Here is a 25869-nt window from a genome sequence, read left to right as displayed (position 1 = left end):
GGCAGCCTGCCAGAGTCGAGGAACACCTAGCCCAAGGACCCCCGTTGGTCTGGTCTCTAATCAGACAACCATCAGACGCAGGAGCTGGGTGCAGACAGATGTGCAAGTCCCCTGAGAGCGCAGGGACACCCTGTGGAGCCAAAGACCACCACTGCCTAGAGCAGCAGCTGAAGAAAGGGCTGTTGTTTAAAGCAACCCAGGGCTGACTTCCTAAGCAACAGCAGCATGCCGGGGCTGGCCTGCCCTTCTCGCAGCAGATGTCTTTGCCTAAGGACCTAGACTGGAATGGCTCCACAGGTGGGTGGGCACACAGTCCACGCGTCTGCGTCTGAACCCACTCCCAGTCCAAGGCATTCACTTCTGCTGAAGTCCCAGCCTACACCCCAAGGGAGGCAGTGATGATCACCTGCCCTAACCGCAGTTCTGGGCTGGGGTGCATCTCAGCGGCAGAGCGCTCACCTAGCATGTGCAAGGAACTGGGCTCGGAACTGGCTTCAAGCCTCAGCGCTGCAAACAAAAACAAAAACTTGAGTCCTAAGCTGGGCGTGGTGGCACACGCTTATAATCCCAGCATTTGGGAGGCCGAGACAGGAGGATCGCGGTTTGCGGACAGCCTCAGCTACTCAGTGAGGCCCTTTGTAACTCAGTGAGACCCTGTTTCAAAATAAAGGATAAAAAATAGGGCTGGGGGTGTAGCTCGGAGGTAGAATGGCCCTAGGTTCCATCCCCAGCAGCAGCAGCACCACCACAACAACCCTGAGTCCTCTCTTTACCCACTCTCATTTTGACCCCAGCCCAAGGTACCTGGAGTAACAATTGAGTTCCTCGGTGACACACGCGGGGCCTGTGTCTCCACAACCTATGTCTGATTTCTCACTATCATTCCAGCCACTGGATGAGGCCCGTGCAGGGGCTTTGTGTCCATGTCCTTCCAGGGCTGGAGTGTGACCCTGCCCACTTCCTATCTGCCTGGACTCCTGACAGTGAACTCCAGCCTCCAGGCAGCGCCTGAATGGTGTCAACTGCCCAGGGGTGAATGTTCAAGTTACAGGATCACTTGACGTGAAAGTAGATCATAACAGGTGAAGACAACCCTGCTGCTGACAGTATAAGGAAAAGCAGGAGCTCCTGCCCCAGGTGCTGCAGTGGATCTGAAACGGCCCTGCGGCTAGCCCTGGAGCACGCAGGCGCACCTCCATCCAGAGGGGCCGCATCACCTAGTCACGGGCAGGGAAGGGAGGCTGGTCCTGGATGTTTCCTGGTGGATCTGGGGCTTTAGAAGACTTTGAGAGTATGGGTACCAGAGCTTATATTTCATGCAAAACTTTGTGCCTTAAAGAAATGACTTAAACCAGGTATGGTAGCATGTGCTTGTCGTCCTAGTAACTCAGCAGGTTGAGGTAGGAGGATCTCTTGAACCTGAGTTCAAGGCCTGAGCAACAAGACAACAAGACAGTCAAGGAAGAAGGGGGAGGGGAGGGGAAGGGGAGGGGCCAAGGGGAGGGGGAGGAGGGGAATGGAGAATGTCCCTGCAGGGTGATGGTCTTTGCTTTGTGGCGGCCCCCAGCTCTACAGGACCACTCCACAGCGTGGGAGGGGAGAGCCCCCTCTCCCTCAGTGGTCCACCTCCTCCCTCGCCCTCCTCCCTCCCCTGGTCTCTTCCTCTCTTCTCCTGATTGCTGTGTGTAGACCTGAGGACCATCCTTTGGCTTCCTCCTCTCTCCGGATCAGGCACCTCTCTTCTGACGCAGGTGTCCCTATCACTTGGGCATCTTGATACAAACCTAATCTCGTTTTCATTTAAAGGCCCAAAGGTGCTTCAAAAGAATCAGGTAGAACCTTAGTGGAACCAGCTCCGCAAACAGCTCAGGCTCGCAAAGACGGATCGACAAACCAAATGTCCTTTTGTACACTTCTACGTAGGAAATTTTCTTTAAAAGTTTCTTTGTGGAGCTGGGGACGTGGCTCAGCGGTAGAGCACTTGCCTGGCCTGTGCACGGCTCCAGGACTGCCACCAAAGCAGGTCATTTTTATCAGCTAGTTTCTACTTGGTGATGTGACATCAGTCTGTCATCGAGGGTGACTTCTTCAAGCCTTAGTGGATTGATTTAGAACATGTACTTAATGTGCCTCATCAGGAATCTGTAGTTCTTTTTCTCTTCTTAGGAATGCCCTGAGAGCCTTCTGAGGTACCCGGTTTTGTTTTTTTTCTGGGAGCCTATCAGCTCTGGTACCGCGGCATGCTGGGAAAGGAAAGCAGGTCTTTGAAAGCGCACTAAGGGCAGCTCTTGTGACCCAGCCCTTGGGAGGCGATCTCACAAGGTTAAAATCATACAGCACTATTATTATGCATGGCCCAGCAGGTTGTTTGAATAAATTATCCTATTTTTGCTTAACTAGGAGTTTTATCTTCTGACATAGATGGATGCAGGAACGGGGGCTGGGGTAGCCTGGGAGATGGGACTTGGTGGCCCAGGTATTGAAGGGTAGAGATAGACCCAGGAGAGCCAATGGTGGCAAGCCCATCTGGCTGGTAAAAGACGGTGCTAGGCAACTAGCGGTTACCCAAGCAACCATCAGGGTTGGGGCAAGTCCAGCAGGAGGTGACAGTGGGCGCAGATGACGGGACTGACATGTACACGGAGGCGAGCCCCAGAGAGAGGCAGCGTGCGGAGACCCGGGCAGGTGCGCGGACTTGGACATCTGTCAGCTGCGGGAGCAGGGCACCAAACCCCGTGAAGATCACAAGCCAGGCATTCCAGGGCCGGGAAGACAGGAGCCTGTGTAAGTCGTCAAGAAGGAGGCCGGAACTGGGTGTGATGGCGCGCACCCATCATCCCAGGACTTGGGAGTCTGAGACAGAGGATCTCTGGTTCAAGGTCAGCCTCAGCAACTTAGTGAGACCCTCTTTCAAAATAGAAAATAAAATGGGGCTGGAGGTACAGCTCAGAGGCAGAACAACACTGGATTGTTCCATCTCCAGTAACACACACACACACACACACACACACACACACACACACACACACATACACGAGGAGGAAGCAGGCACTGGGTAGAGGGGCGGGGCTGCAGGTGGGTGAACGAGGCTCCAGATGTGGCAGGATTAGAGAATTGGACCAACAGAGCTTGAGTCAAAGCACTGTGGAGTTGTTCAGTGTCTGCCGAGGACTTATTTCCCATCCCAGGAGGGCCTACCTATGAAAACGGCAGAAGGCTGGTATGGTGGTGCACACCCACAGTCCTGGTACAGAGGCTGAGACAGGGAATTGAAGGTTCACGGTCAGCCTTCGCAACTTAGCGAGGCTCTCAACAACTTAGTGAGTCCCTGTTTCAAATCAAAAAATAAAATAGGATTGGGGGTGTAGCCCAGACGTAGAATGCCCCTGGGTTCAATCCCCAGTGCCACAAACACCAAAGCCCAGCACTGTGGAAATGGGACCTAGACAGGCATTTTCCAGCGGGGCCCTGGGTAGACATCATAGATTTAAGGGTACGGGGGTGTGGAGGTTATCTGGTTGGGGCTGCCACTCCCCAGTCCATGTGCGTGTGTAAAGCGTGTGTGATAGAATGTGTCTGTGGGTATGCAGGCATGCATGGGTGAGCCTGTGGGTCTGGGCAGGGTTGTAAGTGTGTACAAGTGTTTAATCCTGTGTGTGGGCAGCTGAGATGTCCGTCTTCGGTGGCTGGAAGTTGGAGAACTATCTCAGAGCAGGGACGCCTTCTGTGTGCGATCCAGACACGGAAACGTGGTGGCTGGCGCTCTGGAGTTTTCAGGGCCCTTTGGTGGTGCTTCAGCTGTGGGATGGGCACACAGACCTGTGAGCTGAGACTCAGCGATGGCCTTGTCTGTTCTGGACGCTCTGAGATGAGAGCCAGAGCCTCCATCCTGGACGCTCCGAGAGGAGAGCTGGGGCCCTCTGCTTAGCTCTCATGACACCAGGAGAGAGGGGTCCCCATTTTCTACTGTGTTCTAGGCTGGGAGGCAGGTGGGAACGTGGACGTCAGAGGGCTAGGGCTGGAAGCATGCCAGAACTTTGATTTTATATATGATTTTGTGGGTGTATTGTCAGTACACAACAGAGTGAGGTTCCAAGTGAATCAAAGCCCAGCAGACATGCATGTATCATTAATATATTCTGACTTTCATTCTTTGGGAAAGATATGGAGGAGTGGTCTACCTGGGCCATAGGGTGCTTCCATTCCTAGTCTTTTATTTTTCCCCCCCCGTACTGGGGATGGAACCTGGGGGCATTCTACCTCTGAGCTACATCCCTAGCCCTATTTTTTTTTTAATTCTTTCTTTTGAAACAGGGTCTCACTGAGTTGCAAAGGGCCTAAGTAGCTGAGGCTGTCTGCAAACCACAATCCTCCTATCTCAGCCTCCCAAATACTGGGAATACTGGCATGCACCGCCACACCCAGCTCTATTCCTGATCCTTTAGGGAACCTTCATACCAGTCTCCACAGTGGTTGTACTAGTTTGCAACCCCACAACAGGGTGTAAGAGTTCCTATTCCCCACATCCTGGCCAGCATTCATTATAGATTGCATTGTTGAGGACAAGCCAGAACTTTGAGTGGCCTCAGACTCAAGACTGGCCCTTCTCTGGCCTTGCCCCTCCCCAAGGGGATCCAAGCGCCCCTCTCCATCCTCTTGGGCTGCTCCTGCCTGCACCCATGCAGCAGAGGGAAGCAGCCTTCCACAGCCCGGGTGACACTGGAATAAATAGCTGGGTCAGGCACAAAAGTCAGCGGGTCTGTGCCCAAGAATGGGGCTCTCAGTGTCTCTGCCGAAGAACTGTTCTTTTGTCTCTGTCTTTAGTTCTCTGTTATATAAACATCTGGAGGGCTGGGTACCATTTTCGCCCTAGTAAAAGAAGAATACATCGTATGTTCCTCCACAAAGAGGCAAAATGGCCCCTGGGCCACAGCAGCGTAGGAACTGCACATCTCAGTGTGGAGTGGCCTCGCCTTGGAGAAGCCGCTCGTGGTCTATGAGCCTCTGTTCCTCCCTCTTCCAACATCTGTGAAGCAATGGAATACTATGTGTGGGGACTCGAGATGCCCTTCCAGATTGTCTGAGTGTATTTGTTTTACATCAGTGGCCGAACAGTTTCCAGCATCTAATAAGAATGAAATTGCTTCTGTGGGTTTCTTCAAACCTCATTTTTTGCCGGGCGTGGTGGCGCACGCTTGTAATCCCCGCTTGGGAGGCAGAGACAGGAGGATCACGCAGGTTCGAAGCCAGCTGCGCGCGCTGGCTTAGGAGACCCTGTTTCCAAATAAAAATGTAAAAATAGGTCTGGGAGTGTAGCCCGGAGGTAGAAGGGCTTCCAGGAACCCCAGTACCACCAAAAAAAAAAACAAAAAACAAAAAAACCACCTCATTTTTTCCCCTTCCATCTGTGGATTAAGCGGCCTGCCAGCCACTAAACAGCTCATTTCCGTAGTCAGAGTGTTTTCTGTTGTGGTTATCTGTTTGTGGACTTCCTGGGGTTAGGAAACACACACACACACACACACACACACACACACACACACACACACACACAGAGCCAACAATGATTATCTGATCAGCGTTCTGTTCTTAAGATGCAAGGGGGGATGTGACGATGTATGCGCAGCTGGGCTACGTACCGCCTCACTACCTCGAACCGGTCCACAGCCCAGCCGTGTGGATGCGACCTCACCCTTGGCCGGTTTCCCCACACTCTCCTGAGTTGGGGCCCGCCCTTTAACAAGGTCCTCAGGAGATTCCAGAGCACATTAAAGTTTGGAAAATCCTGGTCTGAAGTCTCTGTGTGACTGGGTGGCTTTGCTTATGGCTCATGGATCTCCAAGAAAATACATTTAAAAGAGCTTGTAATTTCCCTGAATTAAGGTTTAGAAGAAGGGCTGAGATTCATTGCCACTAGGATTTGGAAGCTCTGAGCACTTTTACGCTGCTGCATTAGGTTAGAGGAGAGGCAGCCGGATGAGCTGCGCCAACAACTCAAGGCTGGCCTCTGTGCTGTGGTCCTGGGGTCACGCTGGCTGAAGCCCTCAGAACTCAGTGATGAACCGCCGTACTCTCCTTCCAAAGCTCTATGATCACAAAGATGCCCCTGGCTTGGTATGCGATGTTATGTCTTCTCCTAAAACCTTGAAAAGCTAAAGCAAGTTGAGAAAACATATTTCTCTGAGTTCTAGTCACGGGCAGAGAAATTTATAGAAGTCCAGTCCTCTCAACATTTCCCAGCCCCTGAACAGCAGGTGTCTCGGTTCTGTCACCAGGTTCTCCCAGCTCAAGCCCGGCGCCCGCCATTTGCTGGCTGCCTCGTTGTTACCAACGAAGCCACGCGAGCCGGTGAGCCGCGCTCACCAATGCCCTCCAAGGGAGTTCTTCTTGTTGGTCCTAGAAGGGTTGGCTCTCCTCCCTCTTGGCCGTTCTTCTCAAGGGTGCTGGAGATATCCATGCCATCATCTGAGTTATTTAAATATTTACCCACGCCTGGTGTGGTCGTGCATGCTTGTAGTCCCAGTACTTGGGAGGCTGAGACAGAAGGATCTGGGTTAGTGGCCAGCCTCAGTTACTTAGTAAAGCCCTCCATGACTTAGTGAGACCCTATTTCAAAATAAAGAATAAAAATAGGGCTGAGGGTGTGACTTAGAGGTAGAATGTCCTTGGGCTCAATCCCCAGAACCACACACACACACACACACACACACACACACACACACACACACCAAAAAAAAAAAAAAAAAACCACAAAAAAAAACTAACAAAAGATGTATCCAGTAAATAGCGCTGGTCATCAGTAACCTACTCTATAGCAGGCTCATGGATGGGTCCTTAAGTTTCATCTTCTTATATTTGTCTGGTCCATCTCTCTATGACCATGTTTTTAGTTAATAAGTTTTTATCAAGTTGTATTTAATTTAATTCATATCTTGTGTGAAGATATCAAGGAACATGCTGCTTTGCTAATTTGCTAATAGATCTGCACTTTGACCACAGTCCGTTGGTCAACATTCACGGAGTTCTTATTGTGTGCCAGACGCCTTCACGGGTGTGAAAGGCAGAGTAGTCACTGGGAAAAGTTTTTCATGGAGCCTCAGTGCCAGGAGGACGGAGATGCCAGGCAAGCAAGGAAACAATATTTTACTCGGCCTTCACTGAAGGAAACAAAACAGACTCGTGCTATCTTTTGGGGTCAAGAAGTCAGAAACAAGACAAAACAAACCAGCTGGAGGGAGGGAGAGGCAGCTGTTATCTCAGCAGTTTTCACAGCTGTTCACGGAACCACCTGTCAGATGGAGAAAGAGCCACTGGACCGAGAGACGAGGAGAGAACTACAAGCTCTCCAAGGTTCCATCCTGTCGTGAGAGTTTTAAAAGCAGTAGAAACCCTACTGCAGGAAAACCCAGGGAGAAAATGGGAGATAGGAGTTGCAAAGACTGGTCCCTGGAGACTGTCCATGCAGCACCTCAGAGAAGGCGGAGGAAATCTCAGTTCAGATTTTTAAAGATGGAAGGCATGCTGGGTATGGGGCAGGTGGATTTAATCACACACACACACACACACACACACACACACACACACACACACACACACACACACACACACACACACACACACACACACACACACACACACCTCCCATGCCCAAGCATCCTGCTTAGAGCTTCCATTTTGAAAGATAAAACAGTGCTCTGGACAGGTGCTTTAGAAACAAGTGAAATTAACGTCCTGGGACAGTCATGAGAAAAAGAGCACATTTCTAGACATCTGTATTCTTGCCCTTCTGGGTGTGTCTAAGCTCTTAGAGCTTAAATAGTGGAGGACAATTTAGTCACCTATAGTCTCTTCCGTTTCCTTCTACCTAAGTACCTGTTCCTCTTCCAGCTAGTTCCTTGACAGCTGTGACCATAATCTGTGCCAGCAGGGGGCACACACGCACAGAGTTCCCGAAGAGGAGACTACTTGCCCTCCACCACTGGCTGCCTGCTCTTCCTCCTGCTGCAAGACAGATTCAGGAGAGAAACACCAGGGCCCTTGTATGTCATGGAGAGGCATGCAGATTCCTAAGACACAATCTAAGTCCCTTTTATTGCTGGAATTGAAGACAATCGTGTAGCATCTCTTGTGTTACATCTTTTACTTGAAAATCAACTTAAGCTTTTTCAACTCTTATTTAAAATGGACTACAGCTGTTTTTATGAGAGAGAGAGAGAGAGAGAGAGAGAGAGAGAGAGAGAGAGAGAGAGAAGGAGAGAAAGAAAAAAAAAGAAAGAAAGCTGTTATGGCTATTAGCAGGCTCAAATACCACACATTTGGGAGAAATGGTGAAATAATTGGAAATACCGGATTCCTTTGTGAACGCTGGAAGAGGCCACAAAAGGTACGAGGCGGAAGTGATGCCCACGCAATAAACACAGCCAAGTTAATGCCGGTCTCTGCACATACTCCATTGCCATCGGCATCTGCGCACGGACCTTAATTCAAGAGGCTTAACCTGCTCTGGGGAAAATGAACGAAGAAGGATGCCGCACGGTGCTCGGAGCCCTGCGCGCTGGTGGACCGGCGAACTCCCCCTCCCGGTGCTGCAATTGCGCGGCTTTCCTCCAAAACTATTAAGGTGCTGTCATTGGAGCCGGGGAAATTCCCAGCACCTCTAATGGCGAGCTCGATGTTACTGTGAGTGAGGTAAACGATGACAAACTTGTCTGAGCAGATGCGCCTAATGGCAGAGGCGCCGGGGCGTAATGTGCCAAGAACAGAAAAGCTCAGGGGCGGGGAACGAGAACCCACAGAATCGCTATGAGCGCGTTAGTGCACGGCCACCGTGCCCACGGCGTGCGAGGACTCCTGCCCTCCAGGCCCAGCGGACCTCGTCCAGGTGGCCACCTCGGTGCAGAGCTGCCACGACAGAAAGGGAAGGCCTCTGGGGGTTCAGCCTCAGCTGTCGGAAAACCCCAAGAAGTTTCTAGTGGGGAATTAAAGAGAAAGCCCTTGAATTATAGAGCACAGCCGGGAGATGGCATCTCTAGGATCCACCCACATTCAAAGAAAACGACACATTTCTCAATTTCAGGCTCGGTTGTGGCACGCCAGAGAAAATTCCACACAGGTGGACGTGGCTTACAGCCCTGTCCCATGTAATAAGCGGTTACCCCGGTGTCACTGATGGAATGCGTTTCCTCCTCATTCACATTTGTAATGGAACAGTCTGGAAAACTTGGCTTACTACTTTACAGAGAGCAATGGAAGAGTGGGGGGTGGAGCTAAGATAGTTTTGGGTCTATGGGATTGAAATTCAACTGGAAGGAGAGGGGGCGGCATTCAGAAGGCCTCGTCTTCTGGCCTCTAGTTCTAAAAAATGTTAAAGTTTGTGTGAGCCCATAGAAGCCACAGGGAGGCGTCGCTCAGCTCGAGGTCCGCCTGCCTGGTTTGCTCGGAACCCTAGAAGCCTGACTGAAGCAATCAGGATGGCTCACTCCACCTGGTGCCCACACTTGTCACCTTTTTGCAAGGTTTATTATTTTATTTTTGTGATACTGGGGATTGAACCCAGAAGCATTCTACTTCTAAGCTATATCCCCAGCCCTATTTTATTTTTTGTTTTGAAATAGGGTCTCATAAACTGGGCGTGGTGACGCACACTTGTAATCTCAGTACTTGGGAGGCTGAGACAGGAGGATCACAGGTTCATGGCCAGCCTCAGCAGCTTAGTGAGGCCCTCTGCAACTTAAAGAACCTGTTTTTCTAAATTTAAAAATTATATAAAATAGGTCTGAGGGTATAGCCTGGAGATAGAAAGCCCCTGGCTTCATCTTTAGCATCCCCCAACACACAAACACACAAAAAAGAAACAGGGTCTCACTAAATTGCTGAGTCTGGCCTGTAACCTGTGATTTTTCTGTCTTGGCCTCCCTAGTACTGAGAATACAGGCATGTGCCACCACGTTCTGCTCAATTTTATTAACTTTATTAAGTTAGAGTCTTTATGAAGAAAAGGGCTGTTCTCCCCACTCCAGTGATTGGACCCACATCAGAGACTTAGAACCATATACATTTTGCAAAAGAGAAACTAAACTGGAAATATAACTCACTAAAAGATTTGTTTAAAATTATTTCAAAATTCTTAGACACCAATTATACTCCTGAGTGTGGTATAATTGACATGTCTAAAGCTATACATATTTAATGAGATTGGGGATGAGAACACACCAGTGAGACCATTACCCCAATATCAAAGCTATATACACATCCATCGTTTCCCAAAGTTTCCTCTCACCCATCACCACCATCATCATTGTCAACATCATCGTCATCATCATCATCATCATCATCATCATCATACCATTAGCATCAGCATCATTATCATCATCATTACTATCGCCATCAGCATCAACATCAGCATCACCATCATCGTCATCATACCATCAACATCAGCAGGAGCAGCAGCAGCATCACCATCACTATCACCATCAGCATCACCATACCATCATCATCATCATCGTCAGCAGCAGCAGCAGCAGCAGCATCCCCATCATTATCACCATCATCACCATCAGCATCATTATCATCATCATTACTATTACCCTCAGCAGCAGCAGCAGCAGCATCACCATACCATCAGCAGCAGCAGCAGCACCTCGCTATCATCATCATCACCATCATCATCAGCAGCATCATTATCATCATCACTACTATCACCATCAGCATCAACATCAGCATTACCATCATCATCACCATACCATCATCATCAGCAGCAGCAGCAGCATCACTATTATTATCACCATCATCAGCATCAGCATCAGCATCATTATCATCATCATTACTACTACCATCAGCATCACCATACCATCAGCAGCAGCAGCAGCACCATCATTATCATCATCATCACCATCATCATCAGCAGCAGCATCAATCCCAACACTATCACCATCATCACCATCAGCAGCAGCAGCATTATCATCATCATTACTATCACCATCAGCATCACCATCAGCAGCATCATCACCATCAGCATCAGCATTACCATCAGCATCATCCCCATCACTATCATCATCATCAACAACATCATCATCATCATGTAGTGTGTGCGTGTGTGCATGTGCACAAGAATATTTAATAAAATAAGAGCTAAAAGGTTTTGTTAGAGACCATTGGTTCCTCCTCCTGAAGGAACTGGTGAGATCGCATTGGTGGTCTGGGCTGGATTCCTTTTCTCTTCATGTTCTTTGAGGACTCCTGCTACTCCATCCTGTGATGCCCTCACACCCATGTACAGCTGACTTCCTGCTCCACATGTAACCCTAGGAATGGCTGCCTAATATGGCAGCTCTCATTCCTACACTTTTTTGACTGGGCATGGAGCATCTCTCTGTGATCCCTTCCTGCCTCTCCAGCATTTTCTGCCACAGCTCAGTAGAGGGCTGCGCATTTCAAATTCCCTGGAGGCAGCTGGGTATGGTGGTGCACACCTATAATCCCAGTCCTTGGGAGGTAGAGACAGGAGAATTGCAGGGTTATGGCCAGTCTCAACAAATAAGTGAGACCCACAACAATTTAGCAAGACTCCATTTCAAAGTGAAAAATAAAAAGGGCTGAGTGTGCTTCAGAGGTAGAATGCCTCTGGGTTCAATCTCTAGTACAGGGGAAAAAAAAAAAAAAAAAAGGGAAATTTTTCCCCTAGTAGCAAAGAACTTCCTCATAAGAGTTTAAGCTGAATTTTTTTTCTCCACTGCAATCCCCAATTCTCCATTTAACACTATTAAGATTCCCTTCTGCTCAGCCTGCTGTTAGACCAGCTCTGAAGATGGATTGGGGAAGACAGTCCTGTGGGTGATTTCATGCCCAGAATTGGACAGGCCAAGACTTGCCCCAGATTGCTCCAAATGTTAGTATGTGGTCACTCAAACACTAGACAGCTTATCAAGTTTAAAACCTGGGGGACTGTCTCTGCACACTCTGAGTCATTAGGTATGGGAGGGGTCCTGGAATTCCACCAAAGACATTTGCAGGTGATTCTAACCACCAGTAGTGTCAGAGACCGCAGATGAATGTTGCACCAATGTCCTCTGGATATGTAGACTGACTACAGAGCTACTGGCGATCTTCCCTCCTGGGGAGGAGACCAAGAGACGAACTTAATTATCCCTGAAATCTGAAGGAGATGCTTTGGAACCGGCACATACCCGAGCCACCAATGCCCAGGCCCCTTGTAGCAAATGGCACAGTGTTTGCACAGAAGTTCAGCATAGCCCCCGATATGGCAGATTTCTGTCATCTCTGGACCTCTTACAACACCCGATATGAACACTCTGGGAAAAGTGGACATGCTGTATTGTTAAAAGACTCATGACAGCCAGGCGTGGTGGTGCACACCTGTAATCCAGTACTGGGGAGTCTGAGACACAGGATCACAGGTTCACAGACAGCTTCAGAGACTTTGTGAAGCCCTCTGCAACTTAGTGATACCCTGTTTCAAAAAAATAAATGGGGCTGGGGGTGTAACTCAGTAGCAGAATGCTTCTGGGTTCAATCCACAGTGCCCATCCCTAAACACACAATAATTACAAGAAAAAGTTTGTACATGGTCAGTAAAGATGCATTTTTCCACCAAATAATTTCAATTTGCAATTAGTTGAATCTGCAGATGATAAACAAATACACATATTATTGTGATGTTTTTAGCTAGCCTGGTTTAGTTAGGTCATATATAGCACACGGAGACAAATGTAGCTTCTGGTAAAAGAAACCTCTTTGTGAACCCCGAGAGTCTCTCTGAGGTGTTTGCCCACTCTTGGCTGAAATTGTACTATTTTGGAGGGGGGGGGCATTTAAAAAAATATGGAGGTATAATAAAATGAAAACCAGAAAAGCACTGCCCTAGGAAGAGGCTGGCATAAGCAGGGTTGTTATGAAGACACCTGGTAAGAGCCATTCCCAGCTGGACCCTTGCCAAGCCCTGTGGCTCTGTGTCCTGAACTGTGGTATCTTGAGCAGCGGCCAGTTGTCCTCCAAGGCCAATGAAATGTAAACTAGTTCAAGAGAAGCACAAATTCAGTTGCTCCTAGCCACGTTTCAAGGGCTCAGAGCCACGTGTCATAGCAGGAACTGCATTGGGCACCCACGGATAAAGGATCTCTCCACCATTCGAGAAAACTCCGCTGGGCGTGCTGGGCTAGAGATGACCACTAGGAAGCGTGGGGTCTGGCCAGCCGTCTAGCCGCCACCGAGGTCAACGCTTTTTCTCTGGTGCCGTGGAGTTTACTGGGTAGCGTATTGCGATGACTCTCTCACTGCCTTCAGCTAAATCCGACAGACCTTCTCAAGAGACAAAAAGAAAGGAGAAGGAATTGCTGGCGTTCCTCAGTTAGTGCTGGCCCAGGCTCTGCAGGGAGCACTCCATTGTTAACTTCATAACTCTCGGAGAACTCTCCCCAGTCCTTTCTAGGTGGCAGAAATATCTGGCATCGCCAGAGCGATGCGTGAAATCCTCAAATATTTTATTATCATTTTCTTTTTGCCTCCAGGGCGGTCGTTAGAGGTCTCAAGTGTGCCCTCCCTGCCACGAGGTCTGGAATGAAACGGGAAGGATGGCTGCTCTCCCTCCTCCCGCGTCGTCCAATGGCTGGGGGAGCAGGGGCCTTGGGATTTGCCTTCAGAATCAGAGCAGCTGTAGGAGGAGAGACTTGGAAGGCTGGGGTGGAAGAAAAGGATAGAGAAAATCCAGGCGCGGTTTCTCCAGGGTGTGCGGCTGGATCCCCAGTCAAACACAGCCGTGGTGCTGCGGTGAGTTTGCCATTATTTCCTGAAGGTAGGGATGTTGGAGCTTGGATGGGCTCTGTGATCATGAGCAGCCACGGCCCAGCCTTTTGATAAGTTCATTGCCTAGTAAAGACACACCAGGCCCACGCTGGTGGCCGGATCCGGAGGTAGCAGTGGCTAGCACTTTCTTGAATAATGATAGTGGAACCAAAACCCCATTTACATTCTTAGAGGAGAAAAACTGGATTCCAACATGACCACACGGCCACTGCCCTGAAGGGAAAAGTTGTGAGAAACTTCTCGGCAAAATACATTTTATAAAAGCTTTGTGCCTCCTGATGTGGTGTACTAGAAAACCGCTGGTGGCTAAAACTTCCAGGGGCATCTATTTAAGTTATCTAGTCCCTTCCACCCGACTCATGATCATGATTCAGCCTGCTAATTAGTCTACACCCAGCAATTATTTATCTTTTGCAGTGCTAGGGATGGAACCCAGAGGGATTCTGCCTCTGAGCTTCCCCCCTTGGCCCTATTTTATTTAGAAACAGTTTCACTGAGTTACCAGGGCACTGTTGGCCTCAAATCTGAAATCTCCCTGCCTCCACCTTGCAAGTGCCTGGGATTATAGGCGTGTGCCGCTGCGCCTGGCTAGGACATCCTACTTCAAATTCACTGCTTGTGGAACAAGTACTCATGCTGGACGTCTCGCTCTTGTAGGAGCTGAAAAGTTCCATGAGAAAGAAGAACAAACAGACTCGAAACGTCTTCTCCGCTTGTAAAAAGCAGAATCCAAGGCGCTGTGTGCTAAGGTGCATGCCAAACTAGGACCCCCTGGTTCTATTTTGCGTGTATCAGCCATTCAATTATGACTGGTGAGCCAGGCTGGTTGGTGTTAGCCAGGTATGGTGGTGCACATCTGTAAGCCCAGTACATGGGAGGCGGAGACAGAAGGACCCGAGGTTTGAGGCCAGCCTCTGCAACTTTACAGCTCCCTTAGCAGCGTAGCCAGACCCTGTTTAAAAAATATATTTTTAAGGGCTGGGGGCGTGGTCAGAGGTAGAATGCCATTGGGTTCAATCCCCAGTACCAAATGGTAATAATTAATAATAATAAAGTAGGGTATCCCGGGTTAAAGTCGGGAAAATGTACTTGGTCTGTGACAGTGAGAGTTATACAGTGCCAGTGTTCTTCATAACAGCATTATCTGGGCAGCGCACTTTCCTCCTGCAGAGCTATTTCACCCTTATAATTTCGTTTGATTTGCTGTTAAACCTTAGATAACGTTATTAGCCTGCGTGCGCTTTTCGTTTTTCACCCATGGCAAAGAAAAGCTACCCCATGGAAATACGGTTATCTTTTCATCAAGATGTGGCAGGACTTATGATTGAGTGATTCCGTGGAATCTCATTAGAAGGCAGTCTGAATATACACGAGAGAGCCATCGCTCTCGAGGCTTCACAGCCTATTTGTTATGGCCTAAATGGGCAAAGCTGTGCCAATAAATTAGTACAATTCAAATATGAGTGTCAAGTTGCCTCTGGCTGGAACTTGGCAGAAGTGAGAAATTTCGGCTGGAGCATCTTGCTGAGACGAGTCTGGAAGGCGGCGCCGCCGTCTGACATAAGGCGCGTCTCACGGTCCGTTTATTTTCTGCCCCTGCAGACCTCCCACTACGTGTCCTCCCAGGTGAGCTGCGCAGCGGGCTTTGCGCGTGGATGTTTCATTCCCGGTCACTTAGCTGCTCGAAGGCACGGATTCAAACCCCACCCCTCCTGCTTACCAGCTGGGAGAGCTTAAGGAATTTGCTCCCCTCTCTGAATCTAAGCTTGCTAATGTCTGAAAGAGAAATTGGAGCCAGGCGTGGTGGCGCACACTTGTAATCCCAGCATTTGGGAGGCTGAGACCAGAGGACCCTGTTTGCGGTTAGCGGACAGCCTTAGCTACTTAGTGAGGCCCTTTGCAACTCAGTGAGAAACTGTTTCAAAATTAAGATTAAATAATAGGGCTGGGGTGTAGCTTGGAGGTAGAATGACCCTGGGTTCCATCCCAGTACTGCAAAAACAAAAATAAATAACAGAAATAACTGTAGCTTTGTAAGCCCCCTGGATATCATGGGAACATTGTAGGAACACAGGCTCCAGGAACACCCCAGGATACCAGAATCTGGCGATACTCAGGCTCCACGTCTTAGTCAGCTTTGTAGAACTGCAATAAATACTTGAACCAATCAACTTATAATGAGAAAAAGGTTTGTTTGGGCTCATGTGTTTTTGTGTTTTGGGGGATGTAACCCAGCCCCATTTTATTTATTAACCTATTTATTGTTTTTATTTTTATTTTTGTGGTACTAGAGATGGAACCCAGGGGCATGCTACCTCTGAGCTACACCCTCAGCCCCATTTTTTCTTCTTTACTTTGAAACAGGGTCTCACTAAGTTGCAAAGGGCCTAAGTAGTAGCGGAGTCCGTCCATGAACCACGATCCTCCTGTCTCAGCCTCCCATATGCCGGGATTATAAGTGTGCGCCACCACGCCCGGCTTATTTCATATTTTATTTTGAAACAGGAGCCTGATAAATTGCCCAGGCTGGTCTTGAACTTGTGATCCTCCTGCTTCAGCCTCAGGAGTATCTGGAATTATGGCTGTGCGCCACGGCACCTGGCTTGGTGCTCAGCTTTGCAAGATGGAGCCCCGTTGCCTTGGGGCCTTGCCAAGAACTTTGATGTTGGTGCAGCACCTCAGAGCTGGGAAAAAACAAGAGTGAGAAAAGGAAGGGCCACGAGAGAAGGGTACGCCCTTCTAGGGTACGCCCGAGAGAAGGCGGGAACCTTCCATTAGCGCCACTCCTTACAGCGTCTACCGCAGCCCAGGTGCCCGGCAGGGACGAAGCCTTCAACATCTGGGCGCCCCGGGGGCCACAGAGGCCCAAACCACAGACGCCCTTACATAACACGCTGCCGTATTTCCCTGTGTGTGCAGCACGCACTCCTGCGGGCAACTTCAAATACTCTCTGGATGATATAATACCCAGCACAAGTGAATACTGTATAAATAGTTACTCGACTCCCTCGTTTGGGAAATGAGGAGAGGAAAAAATTTACACGGGTCCAACAGAAGTGCAGTTTTCTGCCGGGCGTGGTGGCACACACTTGTTAATCCCAGTACTTGGGAGGCTGAGACAAGAGGACCTGGGTTCGTGGCCAGCCTCGGCTACTTAGAGGCCCTCTGCAACTTAGTGAGACCCTGTTTCAAAGTAAAGAATAAAATACTGGCCGTGGGGGGGTGTGGGTCGGAGGTAGAATGCCCCTGGGTTCAATCCCCAGCACCAGAAAAAAAAAAAAAAAAGGAAAAAAATGCCGTTTCCCCCATAACAATTTTCATACACGGCGGAGTGAATCACAGATGCAGACCCCCTGACTCGCGGGGCCAATCCGACTTTTGTTTTCTAAGAAAGAATAAGAGTTAAATCAATGTCTACTTAAGAAGAGCGAGTGGCAAAGTCCCTGGCACGTAATAAATGCTCAAGAAGTAGGAACTGTGATTAAATTCTCACCGAATTTTCCTTTTCCTCCCTCCTCAGTGCTCGCGGAGACAAGGAGCCCGGAAGGTTGGAGGCCAGGACTGTGCTCTGAGCAGAAGGCTCCCAAGCGGTGCTGAAGAGCTCAGTCTTCCTTTCCCCTCCATGGGGCCAGGAAGTATTATTGTTAAAAGAAAGAGGGTGGGGCCGGGCGTGGTGGCGCAGCTTGTAATCCCCGCACTTGGGAGGCTGAAACAGGAGGATCCCACGGGTTCGAAGCCAGCCTCAGCTACTCAGTGAGGCTTCCAGCAACTTAGTGAGACCCTGTTTCCAAATAAAATATAAAAAAGGTCTGGGAGTATAGCCCAGAGGTAAAAATAAAATAGGGCTGGGGGTGTAGCTCCGTGGTAGATCACCTCTGGGTTAAATCCCCCCAAACACAAAAACCTGTGAGCTAAAACAAATCTTTTCCGTATTATAAGCTGATTAGCTTAAGTATTTGTACTGTTAATGATATTAATTTACGTAAAAATTTTAAGTGAAAAATATTTGGAGGAGCCGCGTTCCCCCTGGAAATTTAGCCAAGAACACTTTTCCGTCAGAAAAGGCTCAACGGTTATTTCAGAAGGAATTGTAGATGGGAGCAAAGTTTCTTTATTCTGTTGCCACTTTCCAGAGATTTCCATGGTGAGCTAGTATGCACTGTGCAGAGCGCGCTTAACACCTGCAACCCACAGGGTGAAGGCTGGGAGGCCAGAGAGGCCCGAAGGCCTCCAGGGCCCTGTGGGCGGGGCTTGGGCTCGGGGGCGGGGCCATCTTGAACCGGCAGGCCATTAAAACAGGAACACGCCTACACGCGCTTGTAATCCCCGCGCTTGGGAGGCGGAGACAGGAGGATCGCGCAGGTTCGAAGCCAGCCTCCCTGGCTTAAGAGACCCTGTTTCCAAATAAAATATAAAAGAGGTCTGGGAGTGTAGCCCGGAGGTAGAAGGGTTCCATCCCCAGTACCACCCAAAGCAAACAAACAAACCAACCAACCAGGAACACTTATAATCCCAACTGGCACACACTGGTAATCCTAGCACTTGGGAGGCTGAGACAGGAGGACCCTGGTTCGCGGACAGCCTCGGGTACTTAGCGAGCCCCTTCGCAACTCAGTGAGACCCTGTTTCGAAATAAGATTAAAAATAGGCCTGGGGGTGTAGCCTGGAGGTAGGATGCCTCTGGGTTCCATCCCTGTACCGCAAACAAAAGAAAACAAAAAACAGGACACCTTTGGTTTACAAGAGCTCTTTCTGTTCCTAAGCTGGGGTCTGGAGATTGCCAAAACGTTCATGGTTGGAATCTAGAGCACCTGTAAATTTAAATGAGGAAAAATATATATCGTTCTTTTCACAAACCTCTACTGAACTTTGGCATTTCCTTTCATCGGGAATGCAGACGACACACCACACTAGTATCAATAGTACCCAAGATTTTGTCCTGCTAAGAATCAGTTATCTTCATGGCCTCGGACCATCAAACCACCGTGTCTGTTGGGTTTTGGGCCTTAGACTCGCCACTGCGCCTGCGGCTTAGTGCCCTCAGGAAGAAGCGTACGCATGGCTCTATTGTGCTTTTCAAAAAAAATATTTTGATTACTGTGTTTCAAGGTGTAATTCTATGTGATTTCCTTTATGCATTTAAAACATTATTCTGAGACTGTCCTCTACAGAAAGAGGTTAAGACCCCTACAAATAGCAAGACACACGCTGAGGATGACAACTCCCCATGCGATTGGGTGATCTCTGGAGTTCACTGAGTGCAGCTCCCTGTCTCCAAAACCTCTGCCTGTGCCCATTTTAGCTGACACCTTTAGCAAATTTCAAAACCTGTAGTCATTACATTTTTTATTAACCATTTTTGTACTGAGATGATTAAACAAGCCACTTTTTTTTACGGGTCTGGGGATGGAACCCAGGGGCATTTGACCTCCGAGCTACACCCCCTGCCCTATTTTTTATTCTTTATTTTGAAACAGGGTCTCACCGAGTTGCTGAGGGCCCCACTAAGTAGCTGAGGCTCTGTGAACCGCGATCCTCGGGTCTCAGCCTCCCGAATGCTGGGATTACAAGCGTGTGCCACCACGCCCAGCCTAAACAAGCCACATTTTGAAATCTGCTTCTGTCTTCCAGAAAAACAGCCAACCAACCCCAGGCAGGGCAGAGTCAGCCTCCCACTTCCCCAGCTGTTCTGGGCTGGGTCGGTGAGGGGCGCGTTTAAAAGGCTGGAGTCCTCCGGAGTCACAGGCTGCCTGCACTTAAGAGCCTGCTGCAAGAGCCGACAGCCTTCTTTGGTGTCTCCTAAGCCATGATGGAAATTGCTCCCTTGTCCCCAAATCTCTTCCCCCGGCCCGAGCAGTGACTGAAGCCCCCTGCGCCGGCTGCCTGTGGACCGAGGTGTTGTGGAATTAGTGCCGCTGCTCTAAAAACACAGGCAGCTTTTCGCACGGTATAAAACGCTCTGTTGATCTTCTTTCTTCCTGAGTAAACTCTTTCTCCACCAAACGACACCGATTCCCGAGGAAAAGATCGGCAGACCTGGCCCCTAAGCGCAGGCATTTCAGGCATTGTTACCGTGAACGCATCGCGGAACGCACTTTCTCTTTTGCTGAAACTTGACTGTGGGCCGGCCCAGGCCAGAAGCCACCAGGTGCTGCAGCTGCTGTGGTAGCGATTCCCAGCGGCCCGTCCAGTTGTAGATTTTAATTTCATTCATTGTGACCGTCATGCTACTGTGATAACAAAAGGTGGGTGTTGGCTTGCTTTGCTGCGGTTCCCAGCCCAGCAAAAGCCCCCTGAGCTCAAGTGCAATTTCCAGGGAGCCTGTATTCTAATGAAAAGGTTGCTCCCAAGAGGGGCAGATGCTCTGGCAATGCTGACCCTCACTGATCAGGTGACCGCACGGGTGTGTCTGGCAGCATCCCGGGCCGCCGGCATCCCCGGCGCTCTGCAGAGCCTCCCTTCTGCTCACGAAAGCATCTTAGAAGACCGATGGCACACTTACTTTGCTTATTGGGAATAGCTGTCATGTAGGCAGGCTCATCAGGAAAGCGTAGAAACAGAAGAAATAAAAGTGATGGAGATTTCACTTATGTGTGGAGAAAAGGGCTGAGAAAGAGTTGACTTGAGTTAGGATTATTTCTTTTCTTTTTTTGCAGTACTGAGGATTGAACTCAGGGGCATTCTACTTCTGAGCTACACCTCCAGCCCTATTTTACTTTTTATTTTGAAACAGAGTTCCACTAAGTTGCTGAGGGTGGCCTTGACCTGTGATCCTCCTGTCTCAGCCTCCCAAGTACTGGGATTACAAGCATGTGCCACCACACCTGGCTGAATATTTCTACTTAGAAGACAGTGTTGAAAACACCGAGTGCCTTGGGTAGGGAACAGTGTAGACACAAGAAGGAACAGAGAAAGTGGGCGGGGCCAAGCCAGGGGTGGAGCAGAAAGTAGGCGGGGCCAAGCCGGGGGTGGGTGGGGGGGGCAGGCTGTAGGTTGAGACAGGAGGATCACAAGTCAAGGCTACCCTCAGCAACTTAGCAAGACTCTTTCAAATTAAAAAAGTAAAAAATTGAAAAATAAAAACTTCAGAGATAGCATGCCTTTTTGTTCAGCCCCCAGTAGCAGAAAAATAAATAAATAGGTAAATTAAAAGTAGAAGAGGCCAAAGTCTAATTTTGTCCCATCCAGGATTCCCAGACTGCTGGATGATCCGTGCAGACTGGGATGTGAAGACCCTCTCCAGTTGAAAATCTGATTTGAAAACCCATTGATGGTGATTTTTGAAGCCACTTTTTTAACCATGGTATTTGAACCATGGGTGGGAGGGCTGGCAGAATCTTTTATACTGGGGATGGACGCCAGGGTCATCCTACCTCAGAGCTATACCCCAGTCTCTATTTTATTCTTTTATTTTGAAACAAGCTCTCAGTAAGTTACGGAGGGCCTCACTAAGTTGCTGAGGCTGGCCATGAACCTCCTGTCTCGGCCTCTCAAGTACTAGGATTACAATTGTGCACCACTATGCCTGACTTGGTAGGATCTTCAATTGAAAGTTTTTTTCCTCTTTCTTTCTTTCTTTCTTTCTTTCTTTCTTTCTTTCTTTCTTTCTTTCTTTCTTTCTTTCTTTCTTGCCATCAATGTCCAGTTCTTAAATTTATATCCATCACTCATGGACAGCTTGGGGTGGCCAGGGGTGTTCATTCATTCAAAAGAAATCCCAGATCAGGGATGGCCGGGGAAGATGGAGCGCCGGCCGCAGGCTCACGTAATCCACCCTCCTTACTCTGTGTCTTGGGCATCACCTCTCCCACTTACAAACAGTTATATTATTAAAGATATTTCGCAGATAGTAACCTTGGCAGTAGTTGTCAAGGCTAATGGTTTGACATTTCAGATCACCCACAACTAATCAACTGAACATGGGGACACATCTGAAAAGCCCATTATATGCGGAAGGCCCTGAAGTAATATGTCAAGACGCACCAACAGCGTTATGTAAACGGGTTGGTTTTCTCTGCTGCGGTCCCACGGCTGGGGAAAGCGTGCCTTTGAAGGACACGTGCGTGTGGCCGGGGAAGGAGATTGTGTTATTGAATGCCACGTATTTACGGGGAAGAGTCCCTCTCGCGGATGATTAAAAACAGTCACCTCACACAAATGCTTCCGGGGATGTTTTCTCATCTAAACCTTCCACTCTTGGAAGGAGCGTTACAGCATCACTGCCTTCGGATTGAGGAAATGATCTTGAGGGCTGAGGATTCCAGAGCTGTGGTCCAAGATTCCCCTGAAAGATAAGAGAGAAATAAGCCAGCGGGTCGGTGTTTCAAAAACTCCCAGGTGCCGATGGGCAAAGAAATAAGGAAACTAATTGTGTTTCTGTTACTCCTACAGACCCCCAAATTGCTGAAGTTTTTAAAGAGCCTAGCTCTGTGGGTAGTTTTGGCTTTTTTTTTTTTTTTTTGGCAGTAGTAGGGTTGGAACTCACGGGCATTCTACCTCTGAGCTATGCCCCAGCCCTATTTTTTATTCTTCATTTTAAAACAGGGTCTCACTGAGTTGCAAAGGGCCTCACTAGCTGAGGCTGGCTGCAAACCAGGATCCTCCTTTCTCAGCCTCCCAAGTACTGGGATGACAAGAGTGTGCCACCACGCCTGGCTTGGCTTTTGTTTTAATCCTCTTCTCGGCTAGTTTTATTACTTGATGCTCTTTATGATTTTTTTTTAACAAAATAAGTCAGAGTCCTTAAAGATGAACTTATTCCAAAATTATATAGGCAGGTTAAAAATATAGGGCTGGCAAAAGATGGCTTTGGTAAAAACTAAGCCAGAGAAAGCTGGTAGCTGTATTCATAGCAGACAAAATAAAATTTAGAGTAAAATAGTAATAGGATAAAAGGCATCCTTCACAGAGTTTTTAAAAGGAAATATCCCTAAGTAAGAGAGCACACTCACGAGTCTGAGGAGAGAGGGCTGAAAGAGGGAAAGGCTGATCACCGGGCACTAACACTGTAGATGGACAGAAGTAAGCTCTGGCAGACAGGGTAGCAACAGCTGGTGATGGTGCCCACGGGCTTCAGAACCAGTGGGAAGACCCGGGTGTGACGGTGAGCCCAGTAGCTGGGACGCTGGGAATCTAAGAAGGAGAATCAACCGTTCAAGGCCAGCCTCAGCAACTTGATGAGACCCTCAGCAATTTAGCAAGACCCTGTTTCAAAATGAAAACTAAAAAGGGGCTGCGAATGTACCCTGGAAGTGCAATGCCCCTGGTTCAATTCCCAGTACCCAAACAAACAAAACAAAACAACGACAATTAGAAGAAAGGATTCTGAATGTTCTTACCACAAAGACACGAGAACGTTTAATAGGATGACTGTGTGTGTCAGCTTTCCGTTACCCTACTGTGTACCTCGGACCATCACCTTACAAGAAGGAAAAGGTTTGCTTGGCGCACTGTTTCAGAGTTTCCGGCACACAGTCTGGCCAACTGGCCCTGCTGTTTTGGGGCCTGTGAGAGGTAATGCGTCATGGCCAGGTATGCGTGGTAGAGACTCACTACACCTGCAAGGTGTAACCTCAGGGACTAGAGGACCCACACTGGCCCCAGATTCTCATGTCACCCCGCCCAGTATGCCCAGTACACCATGCTGGGGAACCAGTGTTTACACGTGGGCCTTGGGAGACAGTCACAATCCAAACTGTAGCAATATGCTTACCTTGATCTGAGTATTACACATAGATGTATGTATCAAAGCATCACAGAGTAACACATACAATTATTATGTGTAAACAAATTTTTAGCCGGGCATGGTGGCACACGCTTGTATCCCAGCATTTGGGAGGCTGAGTCCAGAGAATTGTTTTTCGTAGACAGCCTCAGCTACTTAGTGAGGCCCTCTGTAACTCAGTGAGACCCTGTTTCAAAAATAAAGAATAAAAAATTGGGCAGGGGGTGTAGGTCGGAGGTCAAATGCCTCTGGGTTCTATCCCCAGACCTGCAAAAAAAAATTTTAAGTTATGAACCTAACAATTTTACCTTGAAATATATATGTTCACAGTATTAGAATATAGTTTTGAAGTATCTTAACTTTCTTTCTTTCTTTCTTTTCTTTCTTTCTTTCTCTCCCTTTCCTTCCTTCCTTTCTTTCTTTCTTTCTTTCTTTCTTTCTTTCTTTCTTTCTTTCTTTCTTTCTTTCTTTCTTTCTTTCTTTCTTTCTTTCTTTCTTTCTTTCTTTCTTTTGTGGTGCTGGGAATTGAACCCAGGGGCATTCTACCTCCAAGCTACACCCTCAGCCCAATTTTTTATTCTTTATTTTGAAATGGGGTCTTTTTAATTTTCAGAAGGCCTCACTAAGCAGCTGAGGCTAGCCGTGAACCCAGATCCTCCCTTCTCAGCCTCCCAAGTACTGGGATTACAAGCATGCGCCACCACGCCCAGCTTCTTAACACTCTTTCTAAGCCTAAATTTGGGAAGATTACAAGATCATTTAAATGTATTTTCTTGGAGATCTTTTGTCATTTAAATGTCAAATCAACCTCAGAGAGACTTTGGGTTTATCCCAAGTATGTTATGGCAGAGATAAGTACCTGGGAGTCTAAGACCGGAGGATCATAGATTTGAGGCCAGCCTCAGTAACTTAGTGAGACTCTGTTTCAAAACAAAAAATAAAAAGGACTGGGAGTGTATCTTGGAGGTACAACACCCCTGGGTTCAATCCTCAGCAACACACACACACACACACACACACACACACACACACACACACACACACACACACACGGCCAAGGCTGACCAAGAAGCCAGGGGTAAATACATCTGCAAACATAACGAGACATTTTGACCCAGCTCTCAAAAGTACAAAGATTAAAGGAAACTGGAGATTGGATAACACAACAAAATCGTTCAGGAAAAAAAAAATCAAGAAATGAGCCGGGTGTGGTGGCACACGCTTGTAATCCCTGCGCTTGGGAGGCGGAGACAGGAGGATCGCGCAGGTTCGAAGCCAGATGCGCTGGCTTAAGAGACCCTGTTTCAAAAAAAAAAAAAAAAGTATAAAATAGGTCTGGGAGTGTAGCCCAGAAGTAGAAGGCCTTCCAGGAACCCCAGTACCACCAAAAAATAAAAATAAAAATCAAGAAACGAGCTTGCTTCAAGGAACGTACAGAGAGAGCCCCACCCTCTGAAGGATATGTTTTCTTTTTTAAATATGAATTCAGCCGGGCGTGGTGGCGCACGCTTGTAATCCCTGCGCTTGGGAGGCAGAGACAGGAGGATCGCGCTGGCTTAAGAGACCCTGTTTCCAAATTTAAAAAAATATAAAAAATAGGTCTGGGAGTGTAGCCCAGAGGTAGAAGGGCTTCCAGAAACCCCAGCACCACCAAAAATAATAAATAAATACATACATACATACATACATACATACATACATACATACATACATACATTAAATATTTAAGCAAATTCTCCATAAATCTCAAAGAATTGAAGGATAAGAGATCTGGTCTCTGACTGAAATGAACCTCAGAAATCATTCATGAATGAAAAGACAGAGGAAACTTCCTCCAACTCTTTGGAGGAAAAACATCCATTTATAAATTCATGAGTTCAAGAAGAAATAATAGCCCCAAATAGCAAAATAATAATTAGACGATGACAAAAATCCTCAGGGCTAAGGTAAAACTTCTACTCTTTGAAGCAACTGTTGGAAAATCAGGGCGGTCCCAGTCCTCACCTTCAGTGGTCAGAGAACGAACAGTGAGAGAAATTTAAAGCCAGAGGCAAGAAAGGATCCCATAGAAGGAGAAACTAGCAAAGCAAAGCAAAAAAAAAGTCATTTATGTTTCTCCATGGAAATGTTGGTTCTTAGCTCCTGGTTTATGATAAACAGTTTATTAAAAGTCATAGATCAAGCCGAGCGTGGTGGCGCACGCTTGTCATCCCAGCATTAGGGAGGTTGAGACGGGAGGATCGTGGTTCAAGGACAGCCTCAGCTACTGAGTGAGGCCCTCTGCAACTCAGTGAGACCCTGTTTCAAAATAAAGAATAAAGAAT

Source organism: Muscardinus avellanarius (assembly GCF_963383645.1).
Source record: "Muscardinus avellanarius genome assembly, chromosome: Y".
Taxonomy (NCBI): domain Eukaryota; kingdom Metazoa; phylum Chordata; class Mammalia; order Rodentia; family Gliridae; genus Muscardinus; species Muscardinus avellanarius.
This window is presented reverse-complemented; position numbering follows the sequence as displayed.